This window comes from Colobus angolensis, unplaced genomic scaffold (genome assembly GCF_000951035.1).
Source record: "Colobus angolensis palliatus isolate OR3802 unplaced genomic scaffold, Cang.pa_1.0 Scaffold58, whole genome shotgun sequence".
Classification (NCBI taxonomy): domain Eukaryota; kingdom Metazoa; phylum Chordata; class Mammalia; order Primates; family Cercopithecidae; genus Colobus; species Colobus angolensis.
The window spans coordinates 2,005,692-2,029,148 of NW_012119376.1; the positions used below are offsets into that span (position 1 = coordinate 2,005,692).

The window sequence follows — 23,457 nt, forward strand, 5'->3', positions numbered from 1 at the left end:
TAAGTCTTATGAAATCTAATGGGTTAATAAGGGGTTTCCATTTTTGCTTCTTCCTCATTTTTCTCTTGCTGTCACCATGTAAGGAGTGCCTTTCACCTCCAGCCATGATTCTGAGGCCTCCCCAGCCATGTGGAACTGTAAGTCCAATTAAACCTCTTTTTGTTCTCAGTTTCAGGTATGACTTTATCAGCAGCATGAAAATGAACTAATAGAGAAATAGGTAGTGGAGAAGTGAGAAAATCAAGGTAGATATGTAAATAAAAGATAATGTTAATATGTTAATGAGTGGGCAATTGAAGCTTGGTTCTGTTAGGAACCCTCGGAGACCCTAAGTCACACCTCAGAATAGCTCCAGAGGGACAAGAAAGTTGAGATATTTATTTTCCAACTCACATCTCTTAGTGGTTGAGAGTTGCTCCTGGGGGTATTCATTCTTAGGCACTTCTGGCCTGCCAGCATGTGGGTTGAGCATGTGTCTGCAGGCTGAGAACAACCTCAGTCAGAGAGGGGCAGCTACATAAGGTAGCAAGTCATTGGAGTGTATGGGATTTGTTCAACAAAGGTACAGGCAGAAACTGACAAACTGACTCTAAAATTAGTGTGGAAATACAAAGGACATAGAATGCCTGCAACAGCTTTGATAAAGAAAAAAATAGAGAGCTAATATTTTCTGATGTCAAGATTTACAGTAATCAGAATACTGCAGTACTGGCATCAAGACAGACAAATCTATGGAACAGAACAGAGAGTCCAGATACAAAAATAATGACAACTGATCTTTGACAAAGGGTCAAATGCAGTTTAATGGAGGTAGGATAGTTTTTTCAATAACTCATATTAGAATAATTGGATACCCATATGCCAAAAAAGAAAATAAACTTGAATCCGTATCTTGTGCCTTATTAAATAAACTAACCCAAAATGGATTATTGACCTAAATGTAAAACCTAAAACAATCACACCTCTAGAAGAAAATATAAGCAGAAATGTTTGTGACCTTTGACTAGGCAGAGATTTCTGTGTGTGTGTGTGTGTGTGTGTGTGTGTATGTGTGTGTGTGTGATGAAGTCTTGTTCTGTCACCCTGGCTGGAGTGCAGTGGTGCAATCTCGGCTCACTGCAACTGCCACCCCCTGGGTTCAAGTGATTCTCCTGCCTCCGCCTCCCGAGTAGCTGGGATTACAGGCACACGCCACCACACCTGGCTAATTTTTGTATTTTTAGTAGAGATGGGGTTTCACCATATTGGCCAAGCTGGTCTCAAACCCCTGACCTCATGATCTGCCTGCCTGGCCGAGATTTCTTATATGACACAAGAAGAATTATCCATAAGAGAAAAAAATGGGCCAGGCGTGGTGGCTCACTCCTGTAATCCCAGCACTTTAGGAGGCTGAGGTGAGTGGATCACCTGAGGTCAGGAGTTCGAGATCAGCCTGATCAACATGCTGAAATTCTGTCTCTACCAAAAATAGAAAAATTAGTCAGGTGTGGTGTTGGGCACCTGTAATCCCAGCTACTCAGGAGGCTGAGGCAGGAGAATTGCTTGAATCTGAGAGACGGAGGTTGCAGTGGGCCGAGATCATGCCATTGCACTCAGTCTGAGCAACAAGAGTGAAACTCCATCTCAAAGAAAAAAAAAAAAGGAAAGAAAAGAAAAAGGATATTCTTAACTTCATAAAAATTTAAAACTTTATTTATTTATTTTATTTTATTTTATTTTTTGAGATAGAGTCACGCACTGTTGCTTAGGCTGGAGTGCAGTGGCATGACCTTGGCTCACTGCAACCTCTGCTTCCCAGTTTCAAGTGATTCTCCTTGTCTCAGCCTCCCAAGTAGCTTGGATTATGGGCACCCACCACCATGCCTGGCTAATTTTTTTTGTATTTTTAGTAGAGATGGTGTTTCACTATGTTGCCCAGGCTGGTCTTGGACTCCTGACCTCATGATCCACCTGCCTCAGCCTCCCATAGTGCTGGGATTACAGGTGTAAGTCACCATGCCTGGCCTTAAAACTTCCCTTCAAAAGAGAACGAAAGACAAATCATAGACTAGAAAAAAATATTTATGATTTACATATCTGATAAAGAATGTCTACCCAAAATATATAAAGAACTCTCAAAACTCAACAATAAGAAACCCTCAACTTTTGAAAATGGGCAAAAAATCTCAACAGACACTTCATCAAAGAAGTGTGTGGATGTCAAATAAGCATATGAAAAGATGATTAATATCATCAGTCATTAGTAAAATGCAAGGTAAAACTATAATGAGATTCTACTACATACCCATTACAGTGGCTAAAATTAAAGGACTGACTATAGCAAGTGTAGACAAGGATGTGGTGGAACAGGAACTCTCTTAAACTGCTGATAAGAATGTCTGGAAAACATATTAGCAATTTTTTTAAAAGTTAAAGATATCCTGACCACATGATCCAGCATTTAACTCTTACATATTTATCCAAGAGAAATAAAAACAAATATTCATTCAAAGACCTGCGCATAAATGTTCATAATAGCTTTACTTATAATAATCAAATAGAATACAATCAGCAATAAGAAAGAGTGTTCTGTTGATACATGAAACAATACAACAATTTTTTATCTCCATTGAAACTGTTTTATATCTTGCTAATATTCCACATTTCCTAATGTATAGATAGAGTCAAATCACAATAAAGGGGGCATCATTTTGTAATGCTTATATAGTCTAGACCAGGGGCTGGCAAACTTTTAATGTAGATGGCCAGATGGTCAATATGTTAGGTTTGCAAGCCAGATGGTCTTAGCCACAACTATTCAACTCTGACTTTTAGCACAAATACAGCCATAGACAATAGACAAAAGCATTGGTGTGTCAGTGTTCCAGCAAAACGTTATTTACAAAAACCAGCAGTAGGTGGATTTGGACTACAGAATGTAGTTTGCTCACTTCTAGTATAGACCATTAGAACTAGTGTCAGTCTTTCAATGTTTCCCATTTTTGTTTTGTTTTTTTTTGAGACAGGGTCTTTCCCTGTCACTCAGACTGCAGTGCAGTAGTCCAGTATGGCTCACTACAATCTTGGCCTCCTGGGCTTACATGATCCTCTCACCTCAACTTCCTGAGTAGCTGGGACGACAGGCACATATCACCATGTCTGGCTAATTTTTTTTTTGTATTTTTCTATAGAGACAAGTTTCTGCCTTGTTGCCCAGGCTGGTCTCAGGCTCCTGGGCTCAAGCAATCTGCCCACCTCAGCCTCTGAAAGTGCTAGGATTATGAGTGTGAGGCACCACGCTCAGCCCATTTCCCTGATTTGATATGTTTGGATCTGGGTCCTATTGGCCATTTGCCTAACATACTGATTCTGGATATTAGGGAAAATATCAATGGACCCAGCTATCTCTGTGATGCCAAGAAACTTAGGTATTTAGAGTTATCTGGGGAATTTTATGGTGTCAAGGAATAGGTTCTTTATCTCACAATGCTCACAATGTGCTAAAACCCCATGAGAAGTGCGGTGGATTAAATATGACTGCAAATTATTTGTCATCTCTCTTTCCATGCGCACCACCTGATGGAGAGGTAGAGTTTGTTTTCCTCCTTTTGGATCTGGGCTGGCCTTGTGACTGCTTTAACCAATATAATATGATAGAAGGGATGTTATTCCAGTTCTGGGTCTAAAACTTAAGAAAGCATCAGAAGTTTCTGATTTTGTACTTTCAGGTACCCTGAGCCACTATCTAAATGGTCTGCTTATCTTATGAAAACACCATAAGGAGGGATAACATGTGGTGAACACAGGTGAAGAGCTAGAGGCCTGAAACTAGATGGGGAGGGAGAAGCCAGCCATGCCAGCATCCAGGGCTGAACTCAGACTTCCAGCATCTGTGCAGAGGCATCAGTCAGGCCACAGCTAACTTCAGGCCCGGCTAACATTATGTGGAACAGGAGAATTGCCCAGATCATCCCAGTCAACCAAGATCATAAAATTGTTTTTAGCTATTAAGTTTAAATAAATGAAATAAGGAGATAAAAAATACTGACTGGGACTCTGTCTGAATGAAAGGATTAGTAGATTAGATTAATGATTCTCAAAAGACTTTGTTGGATGCACATAAGTGTCCACAAAATAAGAGTATGATGGTTTCCAGGTTCAAATAAGATGGTAAACTATTTTGTGAATCAGAATTAAATTGGTTTATTTACTGTAGAACTTCTCAGAGGCTTTAACATGTACATTTAATAATAAGCATTATGAAAACTGCAAGAGGACAGAAAAGTTGCCTGTGACTTTTTTAAAAGTGTGTTTATTCACATCCTGAGGAAGGATTCCCAGAAGAGATGATATCTAAGCAGTGTCCCAACCATGAAATAAAGTCTTCTAGACACTGGACAAGATCATCTTTAAGCGTATTTCCAGCTCCAAATGTTATTATTTTCTCTAACCCATTATAAAATGGCCTCTCTTAGCACTATGAGATCTGTAATACAAGAAGTAGAACAAACACATGAAGTTCCTGTTGGAAATTCAAACTTCTCATACAGCCTTCACTCATTATGGATAAAGGCTTCTGCTTTGAGTCACCTAAGTACGTTTGACTCCAAACTTGATAAATGCCTTGAAGTGAAAATATGGTGTCAGGCAGTCCCTATTCATGAAACAAACCAACCAACCAATCAACCCATATCATAACTTAATGGTGTGAGACCTCAGCAAAACTTTATAAGAACTAAGTTTGTCTCATTTGTATCTTCTCGTACCTGCCACAAAATTTCCTCTGTCCAGTGACACTGGTCCTTCAATTTGAAAATAGTGCCACTTGTCTTTTCCTTCTTAAACGAACAAAAATAAAAGTGAAAGAAACAACATTATCCAATCTCATCTGTCTGTTGGGACATATTGTAATTGCTCTACTTGGAATCTCAGCACAAAAATTATTGAATTATCTGTCTACACAGTTTGCATTTCTCCCCTTCTCTGTTCATTTACACCACAATCTACTGCAGTTTGACCCCTTCTCTCATTCTGTCTCAATTATCTTCAAAACTGGAAACTTTCCCCAAGTATTTGCATTGAATCCCAAACTTTCAGTTCTTACCTGTATAGAATGTGACTGAAAGTAAGGGGAGCTCCCATATCCATACCTCTAGTCGTCCTCCTGCCCATAAACCCAATACCTGAACTCCAGACCTATGCAACTAACAACCTATTTCTACCTGAATATCATGAAGTATAAATAAACTTCACCCAATGCCAACAACATCAAACCCGCTCAACTATTTATTCATGGATTCAATTGATACTTGTCAGTCACCTATTCTGGGTCAAGAACTTTGCTAGGCAATAGATCGTAAAAGTGACCAAGACTCCACCCATAGGGAGCTTATAGTCTAGTAGTGGAGATAGACAAATAGACTAGCAGTTATAGAGAAAAACCTGAGTTTCTATGGGAGCACAGAGAAGAGACAGTTTAGTTCAGCCTTGACATTGGTGATGGGGGTTTGGGGAGGGTGGTATGAAAGGCTTCTCAGAGATGAAAATGATTAAATCCAGTCTTTAAGATTGGATGGAGCAAGTAAAGGATGACAGCAGAGCAGCCAGTCAGAGGAAGTACCTTGTAGGGAGACTCACAGGGAAGAGACTGCATCACATACTCAGGGAACAGCAAGTCGTTCTGCCTAGCTGACCCAAAGAATGATGCCTGGTGAGGAGCCTTGGATGATCAATACAGGTGGAAGAAGCCTTCCTTTAAGGAACCCTAATTCTTGGGCCACTTCAGTACTGTGCAACAATTACATGTTTTGTTTTTGTGTTTTTCTTGTAGAGGGAGTATGTAAAATACATATGCCATGTTTCCAATAAAGTTAAACATGCACCTACCCTATTACTGAACAACTGTTTTCTCAGATACGTAGCCAAGAGAAATGAAAATACATGTCCATGCAAAGACTTATGTAAGAACATTCAAAGCATCCTTATTAATAACAGCCCAAACTGGAAGGAACCTAAATGTCCATCAATAGGAGAAAGAATAAACAAATAATGGTATATTTATATAGTGAAATAACATTTCATAATAAGACAGAACAAACTGTCCATACATGCTGCACTGTGGCTGATTATCTCAAAATCATGCTAAGCAAAATAAGACAGACACGAAAGATTACATGCTGAGTGATTCCACTGACCTGAAGTCCAAGAGTAGGTGAAATGTATTATGGTGACTGAATTAGAAAAGGGTTGCTCTGGGGGTGAGGATGGATGAGGAAGGGTGAGGATGAATGAGGATGGGAAAGGGAACTTTCTGGATGGTGGAAATGCCCTCTATTTGTTTTATTTTTTTGAGACAGAGTCTCACTCTATTGCCCAGGCTGGAGTGCAGTGGTGCTATCTCGGCTCACTGCAACCTCTGCCTCCCAGGTTCAAGCGATTCTCTTGCCTCAGCCTCCCGAGTAGCTGGGATTACAGGCAAGTGCTGCCACACCTGGCTAATTTTTTGTATTTTTTAGTAGAGACAGGGGTTTCACCATGTTGGTCATGCTGGTCTTGAACTCTGGACCTTGTGAACCACCCGCCTTGGCTTCCCAAAGTGCTGGGATTACAGGCATGGGTCAATGTGCCCTGCCTATTCAAAACTCATTGAGCTGAACACTATGATATGTACATTTTATTGAATGGTAATTATACCTCAATTTTTAAAAATGCCAATGAAAGTATTTCTTTTAAGAGTCTAAATGTAACAACATGGTTTGTTTTGTCCACACTAAAGCTGTTCAAGTCTTAAAACATTGTACAGCGCAATTTAATGACCCTGAAATATATTTTTAAAGTCATGGAAGAGAAACAAAAACAAGATATGAACGGATTATTCAAAAAATCAATAAGACATAAATACTTCATTTTAACTGAATTTGCATAGATGTTTTGGACCTTTTCGATTTAAAAACCCACAGAAATCAATAACTTCTGATATGGGCATATATGAAGAGCAACTGTTTTGTCATCTATGAATTAATGTATTAAGGAACTTGGAGAAAATCCAGATGAAATTTGATAGAATATGAAAAAAAATCGAGAGATAAAGTCAAGTAGAAATTGCTCTGACATCAAGAAGTAAATTGTAACAGAAATATTTTTAGATAATACAAAGAGCAATAATTCATTAACAGGAAGAGGGAAGTACTGAATGGGCTTTTTATTCTTTGATAACACATTTAATGCAGAGGATTGAATCACATGAACTCATTGAGAAAATATTTAAATTTCTTTCAAATTTGATACACAATCCTGACATTGACAGAGATAAAATCGAACTCACATTACACCGTTACAGCAAGGACACCAGTGACAAGCTGGTTAATGAGTAGCATCAATTGAAAGAGTATTTAAAATTACTTACACACGAGAAAATTATCAGTGCCCTGAAATCTTACAGCTCTTGCAGTTGATATATGAAATAAATTTGACTGAAGTTTTCCTGCACTTGACAACAATCCTGAAAACTTACTTATAATTATGAAAGAGTTCTGAACCAGAAAGAAAACAAATTTCAATCAATCATACCAAAGGAATGACTGAATGAATTATCATTGTTCTTTCTCTATAGAAAATAATATGAAAAACTCTTGGCCAGGCGTGGTGACTTTTGCCTGTAATCCCAGCATTTTTGGTAGGCTGAGGCGGGTGGATCACGAGATCAAGAGATTGAGACCATCCTGGCCAACATGGTGAAATCCCGTCTCTACCAAAAATATAAAAATTAGCCGGGCGTGGTGGCAAGCGCCTGTAGTCCCAGCTACTCGGGAGGCTGAGGCAGGAGAATCGCTTGAACCTGGGAGGCAGAGGTTGCAGTGAGCCGAGATTGTGCCACTGCACTCTAGCCTGGGCGACAGAGCAAAACTCCATCTAAATACATAAATAAATAAGTAAGTAAATTTTTGTCATGTGGTCAACAATATGCAAGCAAAAGTAGAACAAGTAGAATTATAGATGTGATCAGTCAGTTAATACAAAATATAAGTTATTTTTCTAAGATTTTGTAATATTTCTGGCATTTGTAAGAATGCTAAAACTTGTAATTTGTGGTGATTAATTTTCTCTATGCAATAAATATTCACTTTTATTAGTAATTCTGCATTTGTAATTTTGTATTCTTTTTCTTAAAATGCATGTCCTAAATTATACTTGCCTAAGACCCTACAACACCTGGAGTAACCCACGCATGTTTTTTTAGATTATGTGTTCCTCAAGGGCAGGGACTGTGGGCTTTTTCTCTCCACAACTGACCAAAAGTAGGAGCTCAACAAATATATGTGCAGTGAAATGGAATGGGGACAAACGGTCTGGTAGTATAGTAGAAAGCAAAATTTGGTTATGGTAGGAGCAGTACAGACACATCTGGATCATAGTCTAAATTCTCTCCAGGGACCAAATATATATATTTTACCCCTTGGGTTATTGGTCTGGCAGACTCCAATTTTTAGTAGGGTTTATATAATCTAACCTTCTTATAACCTCTGCTCCACTGGATACAGGTATTACTCAGTTGAAGTTAAAAATTGAATATAGGATTATGTGCAATGCTTTATCTATAACTTTCTTGTAAATTTAAACTCAGTACATCTCTAGTTTTCTAATATTTTGGAGGAACTGTTACAAATAGGTAAGGAAAGTCTGAGCCTTTGCTGCAAATTCAAGTATACTCGGAAAAATCCAATTGTCTGTCTTTGAACTATAAATGACAATGAAAATAGCTTTATAAGACAATTAATATTACAAGTCATTTATAAGCTCCAATTTTCCCGATGAACTGAAGTTATTTGTTACTTTTCAAATCAGAAATAGAAATGGTAGAATTACCAAACCATAGGTTTGCTTAAGAAGCTGCCAAGTCAAGCAGTACCATCATTATCCCATCCAAACAGATGTTATCCTATTTTTAAAGACTTCTGGGAAAGGGAGATTCCCTAACCTTCCTTAGCAACCCACTTGGATGTTTAACAACACTTGCTGTCAGGGATGCTGGTTCTCTGAGCCTGGATTGAGTATTTTTATATGTTTCTATGTGTTCATGTTTTTCCTTGTCCTCGTTTCCTCTTTTGGTACTAATTTTTGGCTTTTTCCATTAACTTTGTTTGTAGACATCTTTTTTTCCGCAAAAAAAAAAAACCTCAAAGAACCCCCCCAAAATTAAACAAAACACATAGAATATTGTCTTACATATCACACATATTTGGGATGGAAATGAGTTTTAACTTAGATTTTATACAACTAGTACACAGGCATTTGATATTCACTTCCTATATGTGTGTCCATTAGACATTTATGAATTTGTGCGAGTTAAGGACATATATCATTTTATTGAAATGCATTACATTTTGGCAGTATTAAGTATTTGAACATATCATTTTGCTTGAGTTGTTAGTTTTTTCTGAATGCTTTACAAATTTTCTGTATTTGAACTGGATAAGAAATTCTAATAGAGGTCTGAGCAGTGCTGAAGATCTTGGGCAGAACACCTCTTTTATTTCTGCCTTGTTAATTTAGAGTGTTTGTCTCTCAATCCATCTGTGCATCTAGAAATCTGTATTATTCAGGGTTCACTAGAGGTAAGAACTAATTATATATATATGTATATATGAAGCAGAGTTTATTAAGATAATTGACTCACGATCACAGGGTGAAGTCCCATAATAGGCCGCCTGTAAGCTGAGGAGCAAGGAAGCCAGTCCGAGTCTCAAAACCTCAAAAGCAGGGGAGTCGACCATGCAGCCTTCAGTCTGTGGCTGAAGACCTGAGGGCCCCTGGCAAACCACTGCTGTAAGTCCAAGAGTCTGAAAGCTGACAAACTTGGAGTCTGATATTCAAGGGCAAAAATCATCCAGCATGGGAAACAGATGATGACCAGAAGACTCAGCAAGTCTTCTCATTCCACTTTCTTCTGCCTTTATTCTAGCTGCATTGGCAGCTGATTAGATGGTGACCACTCAGATTGAGGGTGGGTCTGCCTCTTCCAGTCCACTGACTCAAATGTTAATCTCCTTTGGCAACACTCTTGAGATGATTTGGCTGTGTCCTCACCCAAATGTTATCTTGAATTCCCAGGTATCGTAGGAGCGACCCAGTGGGAGGTAATTGAATCATGGGAGTGGTTCTTTCCTGTACTGTTCTCATGACAGTGAGTAAGTCTCACAAGATCTGATGGTTTTCAAAATGAGAGTTTCCCTGCACAAGCTCTCTTCTCTTGTCTGCCACCATGTGAGATGTGCCTTTCATCTTCCACCATGATTGTGAGGCCTCCCCAGCCACGTGGAACTGAAAGTCTAATAAACCTCTTTCTTTTGTAAATTGCCCAGTCTCAGTTATGTCTTTATCAGCATTGTGAAAATGGACTAATACAATCCTCACAGACACACCCAGGAACAATATTTTGAATCCTTCAATACAAACAAATTGACACTCAGTATTAACCATCACAGTAGCTGACCAATTATCCTTAAATACCCAGCTGGCCATATCTCATATGAAAACTGTGATTTGACAGGTACCAGGAAAGTTATGTTGTTTCGAAATAGTTCTTATGATCAGGTATCTGAGTACCTGAAATTCCACTAATAGTGATTCATTTCATTGTACTATTTTTTTTTGCATGTGTGAACTCTTTTAAAATACATAGCTTTCTAGAATTGTAAGACTTTGATCAATTTACTCCAGGAAACTGACCTCCAAGTGTACTTCTCACATGAGACACTAAAAGTCTGGTGGATGTCTGGGAATGAAGATATATAGGCAGAAGATGAACATACATTCTAGTTGGCAGTGGATGATCTTTATTCATGCCGTTTGTCCAGATGTAATGATTCATAGCTTCCCCTTTTGCTCTCAAATGTATGGTCATCTTTGTAAAGTCAACCAAAGCAGGAAATGGTTATTAAGTGAAGCTGTGAGGAGTTTGGGGAATAACTTTAGAGGACTTAGATCTGAGATTGATTCCCTGCTCTCTTACTTGTTGACTGAGTGACCAAGGGCAGATTATTTAACATTTCCTACTCTCAGCCTCCCCATTGACAAACATGGACTTAATCTTAAGTATCTTTTAGATATACCTTGTAATGATGCAGCCATTAATATTGATAACTCCTATTTTGCACAGGCTTGGCATTTGTAAACTATTCAAATTTGCCAGACATAGATACTTTTCTACTCTAGGGTCACCCTCTTGTTATTTGCATTTCACTTCTAATTGTGTTCCTAAATTTCATCTTTATCAATTATCTTGTATACGTACTGTCTTTGTTCAGGCCTCTATAACAAAGTGTCATGAAATGGGTGGCTTATAAAAAACAGAAATTTATTTCTCACAATTCTGGAGCCTGAAAGTCCAAGATCACAGCATCAGCATGATTGGGTTCTAGTGAGGGCCCTCTTTCAGGTTACAGACTCTGGGCTTCTTGTGTCCTCACATGCTGAACGAGAGTGAGCTAGCTCTCTGGACTTTTCTTATAAGGACATTAATCTTATTCAGGAGGGGTCCACCCTCATGCCTAGTCACTTCCCAAAGGTCTTACCCCCAGATAGTGCTACCACCACATTGGGGATTAGATTATAATCTACGAATGTTAGAGAATACCAACATTCAGTCCTTAAGACTTACCAAGAAAACTGATCTCACAACCTGCACCACTCTGTCTGGCAATGGCTTTGTCACCTTCAGCTGTGTTATTGGATATTGTTCTATGTATGTTCACTCTGTCCTATATACCAAGCTGTCAGGTTCTTGAAAGCAATAAGATTCATCTTCCCTTTTTACTAGGAATCTAACACAATGTGGAAAAAAAATAAAGAACTGTCAGAATCACATTGCTTCACTGAGTTAAAACTCTAGGCTTATGTATCATTCTCAGCTTCATTCTTGAATTATTTTCACTGAAAACAAAAGGTGTTAAAGTTATTCCTATTTTGTAAAGGGTGTGAAATAATTTAAAACAGATGCAAACATTCTTGGTAAGTGTAGGAATTGCATCCTTCAGGATTAAGTTCCAAAATAAAAACAACTTTGATCATGACAATTTCTTTGCTACGCAAACTAAGAAAATGAGTCTGCCTTGAACCAGAAGAAAATTCTACAGAGCTGGAGCTATATCTCCATGGTTCATTTGGTTCTTAGCCTTCTCTCTGGGCCTGCCAATCAAGACACTTAGGAGAGTGTTTTGCTAGCATATGCAAGCCCTGACTACTTGAAATGAGGCAGATATCACCAGGGCATTTTAGAGGCCAGACACCAGATGGTAATAATACATTTCAACTATTAGAAGTTTGGATCAGAAAGCTAAAGGTGCAAGTCTTATTTCATTTGTCAAATGATGTAATTCATTATTAAATCAGGACACACCAGTTAACATCTGAAGTATAATTTCGGTTGCTATTTATAATGCATTCATTGGTTCATTTGGCTTGGGTTAGCTTATTTAATTGTGTGTTACATTTTACATTTGTTAAATACTTAGGAGGACTAGGAAATGACCCGCACAAATCCCAGTTCTGAGTAAATCAAAACTTCTCTTCCTGTGCCAACTCAACATTAGAATGTTTCAGTTATGTGAAGAAATTACACATTATTTAAAATACTTGGAAGAGGAGACTACAGGAAACTCTCTAGGTAAATGTAGTGAAGTTTGACAACATGTATGGGCTTTGGGGACTGTACATTTTTAGAATGAAAGTGAACACATATCTAGCTCACAAAAAGAGAGAATGGCCATAAATAAATAAATTAATTGCTTTTTTTTTTTTTTTGAGGAGGGTGACAGGATCTTGCTCTGTAGTCCAGGCTGGAGTGCAGTGTCACCATCACAGCTCACTGCACCCTCAAACTCCTGGACTCAAGCAATTTTCTCACCTCAGCCTCCCAAGTGGCTGGGACCCCAGGCTCATGACACCATGCCTCACTATTTTTTTTTTTATTTTTTGTAGAGATGGGGTCTCACTATGTTTCCCAGGCTGGTTTTGAACTCTTGGCCTCAAACAATCCTCCCATCTTGACCTTCCAAACTGCTGGGATTACAGGCATGAGCCACCACTCCCTGGCCAATTAATTTCTTAAGATACTGATAACAAAAGGAAAAAAAGATTAGCAGGCTAGGGTATCTACACTGGGAAATCTTTACATAATTCTTACTAAGAAGTGAATGAGTTCAGGCTTTTTTAAAAAATTATTTTAATTTTTTTGGGTACATAGTAGGTACTCCATATTTACGGAGCACATGAGTTTTTGTTTGTTTGTTTTTTTTTTAGATGGAGCCTTGCCTCACCTCGCACTGCCAGGCTGGAGTGCAGTGGTACGATCTCAGCTCACTGCAACCTCTGCCTCCCAGGTTCAAGCGATTCTCCTGCCTCAGCCTCCTGAGTAGCTGGGACTATAGGCGCTTGCCACCGTGCCCGGCTAATTTTTGTATTTTTGGTAGAGATGGGGTTTCACCTTGTTGGCCAAGCTGGTCTGATATGGGCATACAATGTGTAATAATCATGCCATGTAAAATGAGTTTAGTCTTGAAGAACTTTTAAACAATAAAATCTTGGTAGCTCTGGCATTGACTCGGAAAAGAAGAGAACGTAATCAATCTGATACTGAATGTTTTATGGTTGCCACACTGTCTGCAAATGCAGTCATCATCGTCTTTATCATTAGCATCATCAGCACAGCTAATATGTATTGAACACTTCTGATGTGGCAGGCACTGTTCTAAGAATTTCTACCTGTCTTAATTCATTTTATTCTCTCAAAAATTCTATGAGGTAGGTACTCTCATGCCCATTATAAAGATAAGAAAGCTGAGACCATATAAGTTGCAAGAATTATAGAATATTGAAGTTGGAACGAAACGTAGGGCTCACTTTTTTCAATTCCCAGTGTATGGATGAGGAAACAGGTACAGAGATGAATGCATTGCTCAGAGTCACATAAGAAGTTAGTGCCTGACCATGAATATTTAGATAATCAAGCAGCATATATTTAATGCTTAATGTATAACATTTAACCCTGACAGTAACACTATGAAACAAATACTATGGTCTCAATTTTGTAGGAAAATGAAGCTCTTAGAGATATTAAGTGATTGGCCAAATCACTGTCAGGTAAATGAGGGTGTTGGGTTTTGATCTCTGGCCTGTCACTAGACATTATGACAGTATCAGCAGACTGCCTCTCGAAAGCATAAGACGGTCTCCTCTCTGTTGATTTTGCCCTGCACAGAGTGGCCTCCTACTTATGCTGTAAACAACTGCATTTTAGTCTTTAGCCTTGTTAGATTTCATGTCAGAGGAAGCAGTTAATGGAACCCTGGAATAATTAAGAAAAAAGCCAAAATAAGTGGCAGCCCCTGTGCTAAGTTCTGAAACACCAAAACAGTAAGAGGCTTTCCATTGTTCTATGTAATCAAACCTGGATAACAATGGAAAAACTCAACCAAATATCTTTATGCTTTCAGATGTCCTGATATTTATAATCACGCACATGTTCTTCATTTCTGCTTTCACTCAGGAATTTTAGGGGCATTTTGCAAACATTGCTATTATATTTGTGTAAATGCAATAAACCTAGTGATGTAATCTCTTGTTGGAAACTTAAATACAATTGTCTTGATATTTTTTCTTCTTCAAATTTTGCCCTGGCCATGACATTTAATATTTCCCATTACATGTATATTATCGTTTTTTTAAAAATGGCATCATGGTATCATTTAATGAAGGGTGAATTTTAAAGATGCCAATTGGTTGTTTTTAGCGTATCTTTAAGTTTATATATACTTGGATCAATATATGCTACTAGAAATGTAATTTGAAATCACAAGTGCACATAAGATATTTACTAGACTGAAGATACATATATGTATCTATATATATATACCTTCAGATTTCACATAATTACTAATTTTTAAAGTTACATACATCGAGCACTTAATGCTCTAACTAAGCCACCCAGTTAAATATCACATTTTCTATGTAAAACAGAAAATTTGAAAAACTAGATTTTCAAGAGCAAAGTAAATTTGGGAGTTGCTTCATTAACATGGAGACGTGATTTGAACTCGTAACTATCTACTAATAAGAGAAAGGTACCCTTTATAGATATTCAGAAGGCTATTATTTTTACTCATCTACTCTAATAATACAATGGATGTTCTAAGACAAACTGGGGGTGGTATCCAAGGGCTTCATTTATCTGAAATTAGACGTGCCCATAATGGGTTGGCAGAGCTGTGGGCAGCATTGTGTGTTTCCCAGTTCTCTCTAATTAGCCATAGAAAAATGTGAAGAATAGCACCCACATTATCTAAATTCTTTTTAGGATTTGCTACCTTAAAAAGTATTTTCCTTTTGTTACATTCAATATGTATAATTAGGCGTTCAGAAAGTCCTCTATTTGGAATTCTTTCCTTGCTGACCTGCCACCCAATTGCAAGTAATATCCAACAGCCATTACTTATTTGCTGAAGTTTGTTTCTGGGAAAAGTTTTTTTAATTAATTAATAGAACACATAAGATATACGTATTTTTTAATCCCCAATGTCTACCCCCTTCCTCAAAACTCATCTAGCCCACAAAGGTGTCTTCCTCTGGTTGCCTTTCTTTCATTATCTCTTAGGACTTTCTCCTCTGCAGTCCCCACCTTCCATGTCCAGCCACACTGGCCTTTCAGTTCCTCATGGCACAGAGCTTCTCCTTGACTTAGGGCTTTTGCACTTTCAGTTCTCTCTTTCTGGGGCTCTTTTACCCTGCTTTTCCTCAGTCAGTTCTCAGCCCAAATGTCAACCCTGCAGATACCTCTACCCTCATCCAATATTACCCTACCTACCTATTTATTGCCTATCAATTACCTTGTTTTATTCTTGCCATTTTTCACGATTTGAAACTGTCTTATTGGTAAATTTGTTTACTATCAGTTTCTCAACCAGAATGTGAGGCCCATAGAACCTAGAGGCCTCATCTGCGTTGATCACTCCTGTATCTCTAGTCATCAAACTTGGTCTAGCACATGGTTACTTGAAACATTATTTTAAAAATCAATACATACATATGTGCATACATGCATATATACATATATGTCTTTACTCAAAAACCAACCTATGGTGATAGAAGTTAGAGCACAGATTATCTCAGGGATACCCTGTGGGAAGGGGTACAAGGGAGCCTTTTGTAATCTTAAAAATATTCTCCATCTTTTTCAGAGTAATGGTTACACTCACACAAATATATGCCAAAATTAATATAATTGTACACTTATTTGTTTACTTTGGGTACCTACATTTTTAAAGATACTTTTTTGTCAACTCATCAAGGACTGATTTACACACATGATATTTGGTGAGCTTTGTACCAGTGGTGCTTGGGTCAGGCATCCTTAAATGCCTGGCAAAAATTTGATTGTTGGAAAAGAATCATTGCCTTAAAGGACAGATGTAATAACAACAGAACAGGTTGCCTCCCCAAGACTACATTTGTTTTTGACACAGGTCTGTTTGAAATATGCCCCGACCCGTGTCATTATTTAAGACGTTATTTAGCATAGGGAGTCTAACACATTTCAGTGGCAGTGTCGTGGCCTATACACAGCCCAGGAAAAGATAAGAAGGCAGCAGTAAAATACTAACTTTAAAACTCAGATTATTTATTCAACACCATACATCACTGGCACAGTCTCTGCTAGTTAAGGATCCCACAGTAGAGTGCAGGAGAAATGATTATAAAACAATGATAGATATAATTATAGGGCACTAGAGGGATCTGGAGCATATCAGTTTGCCAGAACAGAAGGTATTGACATATTCATCTACATATACAAGAATATCAGTGGGAAATGACATACTGAGTAAGTAGTTCCTTTATAAAAAATCTTTTTAAAAAAGATACAAAACAAATAATTGACTTTCTTATGCTGTTATACTAACCAGAAACACTGGGAGCAGCCTCATCTATATAATTGGACTTTTCAAGTAGCTGAATATTTTGAGTACAAAATGTTTTAAAATGAGTTTGATTTTGTCCTGTGCAAATCTTTCTAAACAGATCATGGATTTCTTCTTCCTTTTATACAAGGTGTATTGCTATGACACAGTAGTCTCTCTGTTTGGGTTTATGAAGCACGTGGATGATCACGTGGGACTATTTCAGCGATGGCTCTGTTGTTACCCCAGTAACAGCTAGGTAAACCCACCCTGCATTACATCTGCATAATTTTGTTATCTTCTTCTTTGCTGAGAGCAGCCTCCTCTGGATGAGAAATAATATCCTCTACTAGCACATTTTCTCTTTGATGCTTCCAACTTGCTACCTTATTTTACATACAATTTCTAGCTCAGGGCCTAAATCACTGCACAAACTTAGTGACAACTATTTGACTTTTTTTGCTTTACTACCCTAAACTCAAGGTTCAAACCTATATAAAAGAGGGTCAGCTCTACCAGATATCACATCAATAGATAAATTGGGAGTGGGTCAAGTCACTATTCTCAGGAATTCTAAAAGTTTAAGGACTTAGGTACTAATGAAAGACTTCATTGGTGAAATTCAAGAAAAATACATTTTTTCCCAAAGTGTTTTATGGCTGACAATGAGAAACAACTCTTCTCCTTTCTGACCATATAGTATACCAAATTTGTGTGGCCTATGTTTAAACCAAAATCACTATTCTCTGAAACCCCCTACAACTGCTTGCCCGTATAATCCCATTTCTTTAACATTGGAAATTGATGTTTTACCCTAAGAAACCACTGCAAGAGTTTGGGAGGAATTTGGACTTTGATAAGCTCTCTCTGTTATTTTTCTCTTTCATGCTTCCCTCTCTTCCTGCTCCCTTTCTCTGTCCCTGCTAGATTGTTAGGAGTTTCTATTTCAGAATCTTATGATTGAAAGGGAATCCCCTAGTTGCTTGAATGAGGAAGTGGAGGCTAAGAGAGGGGACTCAGGTCTCCCACTAGCTCAGGGTCAGGACTAGCACATGCACTCTGGGCTGACAGAGCCACCCAGCTTCTGCCTAAAAACCCTGGATCATCATGACGCCTCCACAGGCCCTGAGCACAGGCATCCTCTGTGGTCAAAGACGCTGGCTTTTGTGTTTGCCTTTCCCTTCATCTTTTCACACCTTTCCCCTTCAATTTGTATCCTATTCCTAGTTGCCCTAGTGTGCCCATGTCAGTCTGGTCCAAGCTTTGGATCTCTCTGATTTACTCCCCCTCCAGACCTTCCTATACTATCTCCATTGTACGCTTTGTCAGGATAAATCAGTTTGATCACTAAGCTAGCTGTCACTGTGTAAGGCAATCTAATAAATTAATCTTTCATAAGAAGTTAATGACTGATTAAGAGCTTAGGATAAGAAGAGCCTACCACTTGTAGTTAGCTTGTAAAGGAAGATTTCTACAGAGGCAGAGCCTTAACCCCAAGCAGTGACTGTTAAGTGGAGGAATTTCAGTTCTAACCACTTTTGGAGCTGGGGGAGGGTGACGGAAGAAAGTAGGATGGAGGATGATGTTAATGCGGTGCTCTTAAATTGCTAACATTGTATAATAATCCTACATTTCCCTATATCTAAGGTGGCAGTTCAGGCATTAGTAATCCTGGACAGAGTCTTACTGGCTGTTCCTTTATCTGATATTTGTTCATCTTTAAGAAGTTTATCTGTGGAACATCATTGAGCTTCCTCAGAATAAAGGCCTGACTGGGCATTCCTTGAGCATTTTCTAGAATATAACACGTATTTCACAGCAGATTGAACTGATGAAATATGCAGTATCCTTCCATAAACTATGGGCAGGATTGGTCCTAAGCTAAACTAGAAAACCATCAAAGTTTGCTTGCATCTTGCTCATCCCCACAGCTGACCTCTCCCGCCCCTTGCGTCCTCTATGCATTCCTGTATTCTGTGCTTACCATTCCCTCCTCCCCCTCCACCCTTCTCATCCTCAGGCCTGGATCATTCATGGGATTATTTCTTTCCTGACATATTTTTTGCACAGAAGAAATCTGTTTAAAATAAGCTCCACATGAATATCTTTAAAGGAGAAAAAGAGACCAACTTGTCATGAAGTGAAGAATCACGTGAAACCTGAAGAGTGTGATGAACAGGGAAGAAGGGAGTTCTCAGCCAGCCAACCTCCATTCAGTCTGGGGGACAAAGTGTAAAGGGTTGCTTCTCAAACTTTAATGAGAATAGTAGTCATTGGGGATCTCATTCACATGGAGTTTCCCAGGCCCTAATTTTGAGGATTCTGATTTTATAAATCTAGGGGGTAGCCCAGATTTTTAATAGAGCATTTCAGGAGATATTGCTACAAGTGGTCTTTGGAATATATTCTGAGCAACTCTGGAGTACAGGGTGACATTTGGTTAGTTGGATGTCTGCATGCTCTGTCTGCCTTGTAAAACCCATGGGGATAAGCACTTTATCCTTCAATCCTAACAGATGTCATCTTGAATCACAGTATGGCTCTGGCTGATCGGTCCTTCATTACCACTATCTCCCTCCACTCCTGAGCCAAAGCATGTATAGTGGGATAAAACGACTTGTCTACATTAGAATGACTGGATTTGTATCCTATTGACAATTCAACAGATATGCAGATATTCCCTCCATATTATTTTCTTCAACTAATTTTTGGGGACCTATGTATTCCTTTTTTCTTTTTTTTTTTTTTTTTTTGCCCAGGCTGGAGTGCAGTGGCCGGATCTCAGCTCACTGCAAACTCCGCCTCCTGGGTTTACGCCATTCTCCTGCCTCAGCCTCTGGAGTAGCTGGAACTACAGGTGCCCGCCACCTCGCCCGGCTAGTTTTTTGTATTTTTTAGTAGAGACGGGGTTTCACCATGTTAGCCAGGATGGTCTCGATCTCCTGACCTCGTGATCCGCCCGTCTTGGCCTCCCAAAGTGCTGGGATTACAGGCTTGAGCCACCGCGCCTGGCCCCTATGTATTCTTAACATCACAAGAATCATGACACTGTTTAATTTTCCTCCATATACTAATTAAAGCAGATAAGTAGGAAGCAAGAGATCCATCAGAAAGGCAGTTCTAAGTCATTACTCTTTATTAAGACCTAAGGCTATCTTCTATTTATTCATTAGAATCCCATAGCAGGTAACCCTTTTAATGTCTTATTTATAGTACTATAAATTTATCTGAGAGACTGGCATGGCAGTTAATTCATTTTGCACAATTTTATGGGGGGAATTTATTACAATGATTTATATAGGATGTACAGGGAATTAGAGACATCATCTTGACCAAATCCCTAGTTATAAAAAATAGGGAAACCAAAGCCAAAAGACTTAAGGGATATAGTGGATACTTTCCGTCCCGTGGTTTGCAAGACTCCTTTTCTTGGGGGAACAGCTTTTTCTTTTCTTTTTTTTTTTCTTTTCCATGAGGACCTTTTCCTCTTCAGGTCTAGTCATGACCAATCAGATTACTCCACCCAAGCCGGGCAAGTGGTTCAGGTGCAATGACATGACTAAGGCTGCCTGAGCTATCTGGAAAGAAGGTCTTTTCCTGCTGGGTTGCTTATCTAGGAAGAAGATAATCTGGGAATGCTGCCACCAACCTGCAGAATGTTTGCCTGAAGGGCAAAATGAAGCACAGAGATAAGAACAGACATGGAGAAGGCCTTATGGGGTAATAAAATTTGAGCCTCAGGATCTCACTATGTTGAAAGTTAGTCCTTGAGTTATAGTTATGTGAATCAATGAAATCCATTTTTCCTTAAAGTCATTTGAGTTGCAGATTTACGGAAAGAGTTTTGATTAGTAACATGGGCATGGCTGGTTCTGGAAGCTTCATGTAAAATGTCTCCTTGTACCCAGTTCTCCTGCCTGGGTATATCAGGTTCCATGCTCTGTGGCAGGAGGTCTTATGTTATAGAATACATAAGTAACAACTGCTTTACATGTTAAAAATGCAGAGTCCTGGGCCCACAAAGATTCAGATTCCACGGAGCTGAGTGGTAAAGGCCCCAAACTTGCTTTTTATGAAGCTTTTCTGGAATTCTTACAGTGGCCTGAGAGGCCTTCTGTTCACTGGCTGTCTCATTTCATTCTAGTCACACCATTACCATTGATGTCTATAAAAATTCCAGGTATTGGAGTTGTACCTTGGCTGCTCCCTCTATCTGAAAAGCTCTGTCCTCCAGGTATCTCCAGGTATTTCCTTCAAGCCGTGGCAGAAATCTCACTTTTCAACAAGTCTTACTCTGATGTTCCCATTTAATATAGCATCAGGAAAACCCTCACCCCACCTATATCCTTTACCCTATTTTATGTTTTTCCCCAAAACATGTTACCTTTCAAAGTCTTATATAATTTATTACTTACATTTATTGTCTATCCCATTCTTCCTCCAAATCCTCTCCTCCCGCTGAAATGCAAGCTCTAAGAAAGCAGGGAACTTTCATTTGTTCACTGATGTATCTTAAGAATCTTTGGCATATAGCCGGCATTCAATAAATATTTTTTGAATGAAAGTAATTTCAGTTCAAAGTGATTTTCTGACAACACTATGAAAAATGCCATACAACCATATAGCCATTAATTATTTTACTTTCTTAATGTCTGAAAATGCAGATTACCACATTTTCTTTCCCTTTGAACCTGAGAAGTGGTAAGAAGGATGCATGATGAAAAGAAAGCGCCTGCTTCCTTGCTGATGCTCCATATGGGTGCCAGGCTGGGGCAGCAGTGCCCCACCCAGCCTCACTTCCCATAGAGCTTCTTAGAGCTGCATGCCCAGTTTTCTACCAATGCTGGTTTTGTCTTTGGGGGCTTTCTGGGAAGAGTTTTCTGATTACTCTATTGCCCTTACATGCAAGCAACTGGACATTGACTAAATATGGATAGCATGTTTGGGATATAGACAGAAAATATGGGTTGTAAAGGAGATTCACTTAGAGAAGAAAAGCCATGCAGCCTTTTGGAGAGAAATCCCCAATCAGAAGGCCGTTGGGACTGATCACAGGAATAATCAACCACAATAGACAATACTTTCTGTAAGTCCTCTGTAGGTCAGGCTCTGGAGTGGATGGTGCTGATTTGCTCCAAATCTTTAGTGGCACCCCCTCCACTCGGGAGGTTGAGGCGGGAGGATTGCTTGAGACTGAAAGGGAGAGGCTGCAATGAGCTAAGATCATGCAACTGCACTCCAGCTTGGGTGATGGAGCAAGACCCTGTCACCAGAAAAAAAAAAAAAAAGAAACATGAAGGATTCTTCCCAGCAGAGAGGATGTCACCTAGTTATGCATATTCACAATAGTTTTACTTTACTTCAACTCAATGCAGGTTATCTTCTTTCCATCATCATGACTCTGAAACAAAGTAATTATTTAAAATTTGTCAAATTTTGACTAAAATTCTGCTCAGGGATCCTCTTTGAAGGTGGGATCAAATCATCAAAATAGATGTATATCTGCCTGGTTTTCCTTAACAAATATTTTAACTAACTACTGGAGTATCTTAATATTTCCATTATTCTCTTTAATCTAGTCTTTTAAAGAGGTATTTAAGGTTTCAACTAACGTTCATTCTAGTGAAGTAAAACGCTGTCTGCTTAGTTTCTGGGAGCTTGGGCAGCTGCTGTTGTGTTTGTTGAAGGGAAATTGGATTCTTAAAGAAACTGCTTAATCTTCTCTATTAAGTAATTAAATAAAACGCTCTCTGGGAGTATGTAGCAGGTGGGTTTGAAAGTGAAAAAAATTTCAAAAATCACATTTTTTGTGTTAAATGGATGTTTAAAATGCAACGGCATACATTTAAAAGAAAATGATGATTGGGACAGTGTTTTAAATTAAAGCCTTCAAGTTGAAAAAGACTGGATATTAAAGAACCTATACAATGAAAGAAGAAGTTGCTTAAGTGGAAGCAGGCCCTGAATTTAAATGAGATCAAGCGAAGAGGAGGACAAAATGAAACTTCCGCCACATTGTTCAGATTTTTCTCCTCTGAGAAAAAAATCGGTTAAAAAAATGTATCACCGCTTTATTTGGCAGAGTTGCCCTTCTCGGCACTGTTGCCATAGCATAGGGACCTCAGAAACACAGTGATTGTAGGCCAGAATGAACAACAAAACAAACACGGAACCAGCGGCGCTATTCTCGAAGGCATCAAGGGGCTGCCCTTCCTTTGCAACGCATTCATTTTTAATGAAAAGGGAAGGGGATATTTTATATGTCCTGACATTTGGTCCCTTTCCGCGAAATTTGAAACTCGAGACACAAAACATTCCGCAGTTGTTGGTGAAATACCTGCTTTAAAAGCAGAACTACAGTTATTGTCTTTGGCCCGGAATTCCTGAGACTCATTTCCACCCCTCCCACGGAGTCACCTGCTCAGGGGGAACCCCGGCCAGAAAGCCGGGTCGCGCCAGGTCAAATCTTGCGCGTCTCTTGTTTACTCCGCCCCGGGCAGGGCGGCGGCGCGGCCGGGGGGTGGGGAGG

The 23,457-nt window shown here is 39.0% G+C and overlaps 1 long non-coding RNA gene across 1 annotated transcript in view; it reads left to right on the top strand.

Moving 5' to 3' along the window:
• Positions 1-4,718, top strand: part of LOC105526138 — a 70,415-nt gene extending 65,697 nt beyond the window's left edge. The window contains exon 3 of the long non-coding RNA XR_001004027.1: positions 3,708-4,718. This is a non-coding gene — a long non-coding RNA (uncharacterized LOC105526138). The remainder of the gene's footprint in view (positions 1-3,707) is intronic.
• The last annotated feature ends 18,739 nt before the right edge of the window (positions 4,719-23,457 follow it).